A 10,487-nucleotide genomic window follows, 5' to 3' on the forward strand; every position below is an offset into this window, starting at 1 on the left:
GCATTCTGGATACAGTGGGGAGCTGTTGCAGGATTTTAAGCAAGGCAGTGACATGATCTGATTTCTATTTTTACAAAATTTCTCTGTTTGCATTGTGGAAAAATGTAAGCAAAGAGAACAGTAAGGGGTTAGTGTGATAAGCCAGGAGAGAGATGACTGTGGCTTCCACTGTGATGGGAGTGGTAGGCATGGAGGAAGCTAGAAAAATTCACGGTGTGCTTTAGAGTCTGCAGGAGTGGCTAATGCATTAGAAGTTCAGGGTGATGGGAGAGGGACAATATATTAGGATAATTAATGCTGGGCTAGAGTGTGGTAACAGACTCCCAAATTTCAGCCACCTTAATACAAAAAAAGTTTGATTCTAGCTCATGTTATGCTTCTGAACATTGCTTGGTAAGTGGTGGGGCCAGGGACTCTGCTCCACACACTCATTCGGGGACCCAGGTAGATGGCGTCTCCTTCATTTAGTGGCTGCTCGGTTCGGAACACAGTATCTCTGTGACTTCTCACTCAAACCAAGAGACATAAGAGGGTTCAGTGCTTTTTCCACTCCCATCTCATGACCCTTGTCTGACTATAAGGGAGGCTAAAAAAAAGATCATCTTCCTGTGTGCTCTGGAATAGAAAATAAAGTGGGATTTGGTGCAACATAGAACATTACCTCGGCTACATAAATGAATCTAGATTTTTGACTTGAGCAATCAATCAAACATACGGTGGTGCTATTTACTGAGACAGGGAAGGCTGGGTTTTGTGGTGTGCTTATGTGTGAATGGTTTTGAATGGCTGTGGATGTGTGTGTTAGGGATATCAGTAAGTCTGTGATGGCTATTAGTTAACCCACATGGAGTTGGCAAGTAGACAGTTGGATATAGGGGTCTGGAATTCCAAGGAGGGGATAGGATTAAGGATATTCACTTGGGAGCCATCGGTGGTTTAGAGAATGTTGTAAACGAGACAGAGATATAGGAAGAGCCAGCTAGAGAGTTGATGAATCCTACATCTTCCTGAACCCGCAAGGTTGATGTCTAGAAGATAATTCAATAATAAAGACGTTGCCACTTCATTCTTCTGAAAAGTAAGAGGTTTTCTTTCAATTTCACCAAAAATTGATTGCCATTTAGGGTTTCCCATGCAGTGTAAGCACTGGTTTTCCAGCTGAGTCCAGGATGCAGGAACTGCCTTTCTCTACAACCAGAGTAGCTGGCTGCTATTTATTTTGCATATTAGGCCTTCGTGGCAGACTGAGTTATGCACCCCAGGAAAACAAACAAACAAACAAACATGTTCTTCACCTTAATCCATGTCCCTGTAGGGGCAAACCCATTATAAGTAGGACATTTGAATATGCTATTTTTAGTTAAGACATGGTCAAGTGAATCAGGGTGGGTTTTAATCCTATTAGTGGAGCCTTATATGAAGAAAGCCACTGGCAGGAGTCAGAAGCCAGAAGTCAGCAGAACTGGGAAGAGAAAAGAGAGAACATCACAATGTGATGGGTAAAAACAGGGAACCCGAGGATCATCAGCAGCATCACCAGAATGTTGCAGACTTTGGGGACAAGGCATTGCCTTGCTAATGCCTCAATTTCAAACTTTCCCTAGCCTCAAAACAACAAGCCAATAACTTCCATTGTTTAAGCCAACCATTGTGTGCTGTCAGAGCAGCCTGGTAAACTGAGACAGTATCAAAATGAATTCTTGGAGCAAACGCTTTCACTAAAAGATCTGCAAATCACTATGTTAGAGTTTCCTGATTTCTCCTTCAGTCATTTGATTAGTTAGTAATTTACTCACTGACTTTGTTTGTTTGCCTAAGCACCTCTTTGTGTTGGGCTAGTGTTTCCCCAAGTGCGGTCCCAAATCCAGCTCCCCCACCCCCAAATGCTTATCTAAAAGGCTGGTTTCTGGACCCTTCACAGTATCTATTGGATCAGCATCTTTGAGAGAGATGCCCAGGAATCTGCATTTTTAACAATAAGTCCTGGTGAGTCTCATGAAAAGGCAAAGTTGAAGATCATGAATGCATATAGCCTTGCTTAGAGGCAGAAGGATGGGAAAATATTTGCCTGAAATCCTTTCCAGTTCTGTGAATTTAGAAATGTAGTCTTGTCTCTGTCTTGTGAAAGGAATGTTCACAAGGGTGAATTAAAGGACTTTGAAAGCCAATTCCTCCAATTTCACCTCAATTCTGATCCCCCCACCCCATACCCATCCCATCGTGGGCAGATGGGTGAGAGTGTGCAGAGGGGGAATTAGGAAGGCTGTTGGAACTAGTACATGGACTTTTCAAATGACACTGGGTCCACCTCCCCTGGCTAAGGACCACTGGTTTCACAGTCTCATTGTACCCAACTGGCCCTTTTCATGAATCAGAAAGCTACCTAGGTTAAAAAAATCCAGGGAAAAGCAGACATTTAACAACACTCTAAATCAGAATTATAATAATTTTGATGGTAGCCAGAGTTCATATTTATATACAAAATTTAATGTGAAGATGTTTTCTCCTGCTAGAGAAAGAAGAAGGACAGGAATGGACCTCTTCAGCCATATCATAACCTCATGACCATGTTCTACCTGACCATGTGGATTCACATCACAGTATCAATCCACTGCTCAGGTCCATCTCATGGTGTGTTCAGTCGGCCCCTGGCCCCATTCTGTGGTTATCTCCCCAGTTCTGGAATGCATATTTAAAATAGGCATACTCAGCAACTGGCAGAATCCCCATTTTGTTTTCCCTGACTCATGTAATAAGGATTATTATGGTGGGAAAGACCAAGTGGGAGCCACTAGAACTGCCCCTGCCTAGCAAAATAGTAAACCAGAAGCAATACCAGATTCCTGGAGGGATTACAGAGATTAATGCCACTCTTAAGGACTTCAAGGATGTAGGGGTGGTGATTCCCACCACATCTCCATTCAACTCTACTATTTGGCCTGTGCGGAAAACAGATGGGTCTTGCGTGATGACAATGGATTATTGTAAACTTAACCAGACGGTGACTCCAATTGCAGCTGCTATTCCAGATGTGGTTATCATTGCTTAAACAAATCAACACATCCCCTGGCACCTAGTATGCAGCTATTGATCTGGCAATTGCTTTTTTCTCAATAGCTATTAGTAAGGATCACCAGAAACAGTTTGCTTTCAGCTGGAAAGGCCAGCAGTATACATTCACTGTCCTACCTCAGGGGTGTATCAACTCTTCAGCCGTATATCATGATATTGTCTACAGAGACGTTGATCATCTCTCCATTCCATAAGACATCACACTGGTCCATTATATTGATGATATCATGTTGATTGGACCTAGTGAGCAAGAAGAAGCAACTATTCTAGACTTATTGCTAAGGCATTTATGTATCAGTGGATCGGAGATAAATCCAACAAAAATACAGTGGGCTTCCACCTCAGTAAAATTTCTAGGCGTCCAGTGGTGTGGGTCACGTCGAGATAACCCTTCTAAGGTGGATAAGCTGTTGCATCTGGCCCCTCCTATTACCAAAAGAGAGGCACAATGCCTAGTTGGCCTCTTTGGATTTTGGAGACAACATATTCCTCATTTGTTGTGCTACTCTGGCCAATTTACTGAGTAACCAGGGAAGCTTTTAGTTTTGTGTGGGGACTGGAACAAGAGGAGGCTCTGCGATAGGTCCAGGCTGCTGTGCAAGCTGCTCTGCCAGTTGGGCCATATGACCCAGCTGATCCAATGGTGCTGGAACTGTCAGTGGCAAATAAAGATGCTGTTTGGAGCCTTTGGCAGGCTCCTATAGGAGACTTACAACACAGACCCTTAGGATTTTGGAGTAAAGCCTTATTATCCTCTGCAGATAATTATTCTCCTTTAGAGAAACAGCTTTTGGCCTGCTACTGGGCCTTAGTTGAGATAGAATGATTAGCCATGGGCCATCAAGTTACCATGAGAACTGCCTGTCATGAGCTGGGTGTTGTCTGACCTGCCAAGTCATAAAGTTGGGCATGCATAGCAGCACTCCATCATAAAATGGAAATGATACATATGAGACAGGGCTTGAGTGGGTCTTGAAGGCACAAGTAAAGTTACATGAAGAAGTGTCCCAAATGCCCATGGCTCCCACTCCTGCCACATTACATTCTCTTTCCCAGCCCACAGCTATGGCTTTTTGGGGAGTTCCTTACAATTAGTTGACTGAGAAAGAGGAAACTTGGGTATGGTTTACAGATGGTTCTACCAAATATGCAGGTACCACCCAAAAGTGGACAGCTGCAGCACTGCAGCCCCATTCTGGGATGTCCTGAAGGACAGTGGTGAGGGAAATCCTTCCAGTGGGTGGAACTTTAAGCAGTACACCTTATTCATTTTGCTTGGAAGGAGATCTGGCCAGAGGTGCATTTGTATACCGATTCACGGGCTGTTGCTATTGGTTTGGAAGGAGCATGACTGGAAAATTGGTGACAAAGAGGTCTGGGGAAGAGGTATATGGATAGACCTTTCTGAGTGGGCAAAAAACATGAAGATATTTGTGTCCCATGTGAATGCTCACTGGAGGGTGACTTCACCAGAGGAAGATTTTAATAATCAAGTGGATAAGATGACCCGCTGTGTGGATCCCAGTCAGCCTCTTTCCCCAGCCACTCCTGTCATTGCCCAAAGGGCTCAGGAACAAAGTGGTCATGGTGGTAGGGATGGAGGTTATGCATGGGCTCAGCAACATGGACTTCCACTCACCAAGGCTGACCTGGCCACAGCCACTGCTGAGTGTCCAATCTGCCAGCAGCAGAGACCCACACTCAGTCCCCGATATGGCACCATTCCCCAAGGTGATCAGCCTGCTACCTGGTGTCAGGTTGATTACATTGGACCACTTCCATCATGGAAGGGGCAGTGATTTGTTCTCACCAGAATAGACACATACTCCAGATATTGCCAATTGATTGCATCTGTGGTTGATTACTTCTACAATCAACTAAGGGAGAGTCTTCTGCAATGAGAGAATACAGTCAGTTGGGTTTAATCCAATCAGTTGAAGACTTTTAAGTGAAAATAAGAGAACTTTTACTTTTTCTCCAGCCAGCCAGCCTCTCCCTGGGAGTTCATCGAACACCTTCATTGAAGTTGCCAGCTCGCGGCCTGCCCTTTTGGAATTTGGACTCTTGCATTTCCACAGTTGCATGAAACACTTTTATAAACCTTATATTTACAGACATCACCCATTGGTTCTGTTTCCCTAGAGAGCCCTGACTAATCCAGGGAAGTAAGAAGGCTGCTGGAACTAGTACATGGACTTTCCGAATGACACAGAGTCCCCCTCCCTGGCTGAGGACCACTGGTTCACAGTCTCATTGTCCCAACTGGCTCTTTTCATGAACCAGAAATCAGGTTAAAATAATCCAGTGAAAAGCAAACATTTAACGCCCTCTAAATCAGAAGTAAAATAATTTTGATGGTAACCAGAGTTCATTTTTAAATGCAAAATTTAATGTAAAGATGTTTTCTCCTGCTCGAGTTATTTTGGAGACAGAAGAGGAATGGACCTTTTGGGCCGTATTGTAACCTCACGTCCATGTTCTACCTGGCCATGTGCATTCACATCACAGATGCAGTCCCTCACGACTTGCAAAGAAAAAACCATAAGGGATTTTCCAGTCCACTGCACAACTCTCAGCCAACTCTCAGATAAATTCAGCTGTGAACTTACTTTTCTCTCTCTGTCCTCCTGTGGCTAGGCTGCCAGCAAGCACAGTAGACAGTCTAGACTAGTGAAGCTTCTTTGCTGAGTGTCAGAGTCCTGCACCCCTTTGAAAGAAAGGGAACTGAGAGTCCACCTGCAGGACCTCTGCCCTCAATTACTCATGTTGCCTGGAGCTCAGCCAGAGCCAGGCAGGACTGAACTCTGGACAAGGTTCACTTGCTGTGGGGGAAATCCTATGGAAAACTGGGAACCATAAATGGATAATAAAACTCTCTGCAGCAAATTGAAAAGACTAGGAGGACTTTTGAGGACAGAAGGGAAACCAACCCTTTTGACTAAGGTGGTTTATGTTCTTTTCCCTTTTATGCAACTGTTTTTATGTTTGTTTGTTTGTTTGTTTCAGCCTTGGGAGACATTTGAGGTGTGTGTGTTTTGTAGACAAGAGGAGCATGGAAACTCTGAATATTATCCAGGTGTTTTCAATGTCACTATTTCTAAAATTTGAAGCTAGTTTATAAAAATTTTAAATATAGTAACTGCCTATTTAAAAACTTCAAATAGAAGAGGATATAAAAAATGAAAAGCCTTTTTCCCATATGCCCCTCCTACTCCCTAAAGATAAACACTATTAAAAGTTTCTAAAAGTTTTCCGAGCATACACAAACATAGAAAACACATATTTTAACAAAGCTTATATGTGTATACACTATTATGATACTTGGTTATTAATAATGACTATACATTTAATAATAGATCTTGGCATACTTTATTGTATCGTAGACAGATTTGCTTTCCTCTTTTTAAAAAGTTCATAGTATTCTTTCTATGGATATACTTTAATTTATACATCAGTCTCCTAGTGATGGGCATTTAGATTATACCCAGTTTTATTTTCTAAACTACAATTTTGCAGTGAATATTCTTTATTCAAATTTTTTTGCACACCTGTGCAAATATACCTGTAGAATAAATTCCTAGATTTGAGTTGCCAAGTTAAAGGGGATGTGCATACAATATTTTTTACAGATATTGCCAAATGCCCTCCATAAAGGTTTTTCATGTTCTACCAATAATATATGAAAGGGACTATGTCCTTGCTTACCCTAGGTTTTATTGAACTTTTACCTCTTTACCAATCTGATATGGAAAAATGTGTCACTTTTTTGTTTCAATTTGCAGTTTTTTCATATGTGCTCCCATTTCAATCTTTTAGCATAAAAAATGCAAAACAGGTTGCACAGAAATGCCTGAAACTGCAAAAAGAGTGATTCATACTCAGTAACATTTTTTTTGTATAGAAGTGTCCCCTTGACCTAGTTATTTCCCCTCTTCAGGTATTTTCATGAACCTGCTGGCTTTTGGAAAAATCCAACAAAGGTAGAGTAAGAGGTGGTTTGCTTGCAGGTGACTGAGTTGGAAGGAGCCCTGAGGCAGGTGTCTAGACGTCTAGACTCCGGCTGCTCTCTCGCTTGTCCACAGGGACGGATTGGCATGGGCACTGTGGATGGCTGGAGCACCCCTGAGGCCCCCCCGGCTGCCCAGGCACTGGAATCTGAGCAAAGCCCTTGGAATTGAATGAACACACTCATAAAGAACCACTAGGTTTTTGCTTTTCAGAGTTGGCAGGTGTACCAGTTTGGATGTATTATGTCCCCCAAAATGCCATGTTCTTTAATGCAATCGTGTGTGGGCTGACGTATTAGTGTTGATTAGGTTGGGATATTTGGATTAAGTTGTTTCCATGGAGATGTGACCCACCCAACCGTAGGTGATAACTCTGACTGAATTATTTCCAAGGAGGTGTGGCCCCAGCCATTCAGCATGGGTCTTGATCAGTTTACCGGAGCACTATAAAAGCTCAGACAGAAGGAGCTCAGTGCTGCTGCAGCTTGGAGAGACATTTTGAAGGCAGCCCTTGAAGGCTGATGCTGACATTTTGGAGAACGCCATTTCGAAACGCAACCTAGGAGCAAGCAGATGCCAGCCACGTGCTTTCCCAGCTAACAGGTTTTCTGAGTGCCAATGGCCTTTCTCCAGTGAAGGTACCCTATTGTTAATGCCTTACCTTGGACACTTTATGGCCTTAAGACTGTAACTTTGTAACCAAATAACCCCCCTTTTAAAAGCCAATCTATTTCTGGTGTTTTGCAAAACGGCAGCATTAGCAAACCAGAACAGCGGGAGAAAGAGCGGTTTGAATTTCATTAAGAAGACAGGGATCAACTCCAGGCTTGTTTTCTTTTTCTGACTGCCCCTGCCTCTGTCAGCCATAGCCACTACCAGCCGACAAGGAGCTTTCTCAAGGCCCCACAGTGATGACTTGGATGAGCTGACATTCAAATCCCAGCCTATCAGGTTCCAGAGCACTGACTTTGCCATGCGGTCCAGATGAAACCACCTAGGAAGGACGAGGCAGCCACAGCACTGCTCTGGGGCCAAGACCCATGCAGGACCCCCAAATACGCTGCTGTTTGGTGCCCAGGACACCTTCTAGCTAGTGCAAAGTTACTCCATTCCCACAAGGAGGGAATGATTGTATTAGGTTTCACAGCAGGTGTAGAATGAGCAGATACAGGGGAGGGGAATGAATGAGTCAATCTTCGTATAGATTTCTGGCTGCTCCCTACATCCCTTGAGCATTTTTTGGAGTCCCCATTTATGTCCTTTGATGCGGCAGAGATGACCAAAACAATGGATTTGCTCACTCGGATGCCTCATGTCGTGTCTGGGCAGTTAAAGCTTGTCCGTCAGTGAGTCTTGGAGAGCATGATGTCAGGGCACCAAACAGCAGCGTATTTGGGGTCCTGCATGGATCTTGGCCCCAGAGCAGTGCTGTGGCTGCCTCTTCCTTCCTAGGTGGTTTCATCTGGACCGCATGCAAAAGTCAGTGCTCTGGAACCTGATAGGCTGGGATTTGAATTTCAGCTCATCCAAGCCATCACTCTGGGGCCTTGAGAAAGCTCCTTGTTAGCTGGTAGTGGCTACGGCTGCCTGAGATTCAGACTAACCTGATATGGAAAATCTATACTCTGTCTTCAGGTCTAAGTGGCAGTCAATTGGAAACTCCAATGCTCATAAGAAAGCATCTTTTTTTCCACCTTTCTTGACCTATTTTATCTGGTTTATGGCCTCACTGATTTGCCATGTGAAGGCTCACTTCTTTGTCAGTAGGACTCATGAGGGAAGGAGATAAGACTCGGTTGAGCAGTACCATATAGTTCTCACACTTCTGCAGTTTCTGCTACTTCACCCACAAAAGGTCATTGTGAAATCAGAATAGCTACACTTATGAAATAGTTTGGGGTTAGGGTTCCAGGCGTGAGGAACTGAGTATGGGGAGAATGTTCTCACTGGGCAGGACTGATTGAGACATAAAAGTCAGAGGGAATCTTCTCCAGGATATATTTCCCTTGGCTTCCATGCCCCAGACATGGGTTTGTGTCCATGTAATATGGGAGAGGAGGCAAGGGTCAACTAGGTTTCCCATGACGAGCGCCATGTTCCTCAGTGACGGGATGCTTTCTAACAGGACACCCTCTAGCTAGTGCAAAGTTACTCCATTCTCACAAGGAGGGCTGACCAACAGGTAATTACCTTGCACGCTAATCAAATGACTAATAAATTCAAAACAGCTGTATAATCTAGGCGTGTGACAGAGGAAGATGATCTACAGAGAGGTCAGGTTCAAAATCACTGAAGATTAAGGACAATTTATGCTTCAGACCTAACTTGAAGTTAACGGGAAATACAGGGGAGAGAGCTGTTAAATCACACCAAGAGTAAACATTGGCTATATCCTGAAGGTGAGACATTCTGCAATAAAAATGGCTTAGGTTCTTCAAAAAGTCAACATTACAGGAGAAAATGTGCACATGTTCCAAATGAAGTCCTAAATGAAGAGAGACTAATGTAATATCTGAACACAGGCTACAAACCTTGCTTAGATCCTTGTTCAAAAAAGTCAAAGAGACTCAGCCATAAAAAGACATTTGAGGAAACAACTGGAGATATTGAAATATGGATGGATTCTTGGTTGATATTGTGGAATTAGTGTTTATTCTCTGGGCATGATGATGCACTTGTGCTGCCCGGAGAATATTCCTATTTTCAGGGCTTGCCTGCTGAAGTCATGAGGGGAAAAGCATCATGACGTATGCAGCTTATTTTCCAATGATGGAGAGGGGGACATGGAGAGAGTGAGAGCAGGAGAGAGGAAATGTTGGATCTAGGCAGAGGGATGTTCACTGTACTATTTTTTTTTTAATTTATTTTTCTCTTCAACTTTTCCATATATTTGACAATTTACAATATAAAAAATAGGGGGAAGGAAAGTAGAGTTTATGGATGTCAGAACTGGCACGAGTCTTTGGTGGCTTTTGTGTGTCAGTGTATCTTAGGCATGAGCAAGTCTCTTCCGTCAGGCCTCCTGATGGAGCCGCCATTCTTTCCGTGAGAACTGTGGGTTCCCAGTGCCTGAGGCCAGCCCAAGAGGGCACCTCCCTGAGTCACCAGCATCTCCAGGTAGGGGCCCTGAAGGCTTTCAGCCTGCAGACAGAAGGCTCTGCCTGGCCAGTCTCCCCCTCCAGAACTCTCCCCTCCTTCCATTATCCTTGGTGCAGAGAAGGCGGCGGCTAGCTTCTCTCCTCCTTTTGCACTATCAAAGAGAAAATATGGCTGTGTGGGAATTAAATGTCAAATTTTATTTACTCACAATGTAACATTTTTCCATCTTTGTGCACCCGCCATAAGTTCGGCTCACATCCACGGACATTGTCCAGGGTGCAAGGCCATTTCAGAATTTTAAAAAGTAGA

The 10,487-nt window shown here is 43.7% G+C and overlaps 1 long non-coding RNA gene across 1 annotated transcript; it reads right to left on the reverse strand.

The window, feature by feature from the left end:
* Positions 1-1,212: 1,212 nt before the first annotated feature.
* Positions 1,213-5,732, reverse strand: LOC119535077. Its single transcript, XR_005217160.1, has 3 exons — positions 5,682-5,732; positions 3,190-3,312; positions 1,213-1,462 (listed from the first exon to the last, which is right to left on the reverse strand). It is a non-coding gene; the product is annotated as an uncharacterized LOC119535077 (long non-coding RNA).
* Positions 5,733-10,487: the final 4,755 nt, after the last annotated feature.

This window comes from Choloepus didactylus, chromosome 5, assembly GCF_015220235.1.
Source record: "Choloepus didactylus isolate mChoDid1 chromosome 5, mChoDid1.pri, whole genome shotgun sequence".
Taxonomy (NCBI): Eukaryota; Metazoa; Chordata; class Mammalia; order Pilosa; family Megalonychidae; genus Choloepus; species Choloepus didactylus.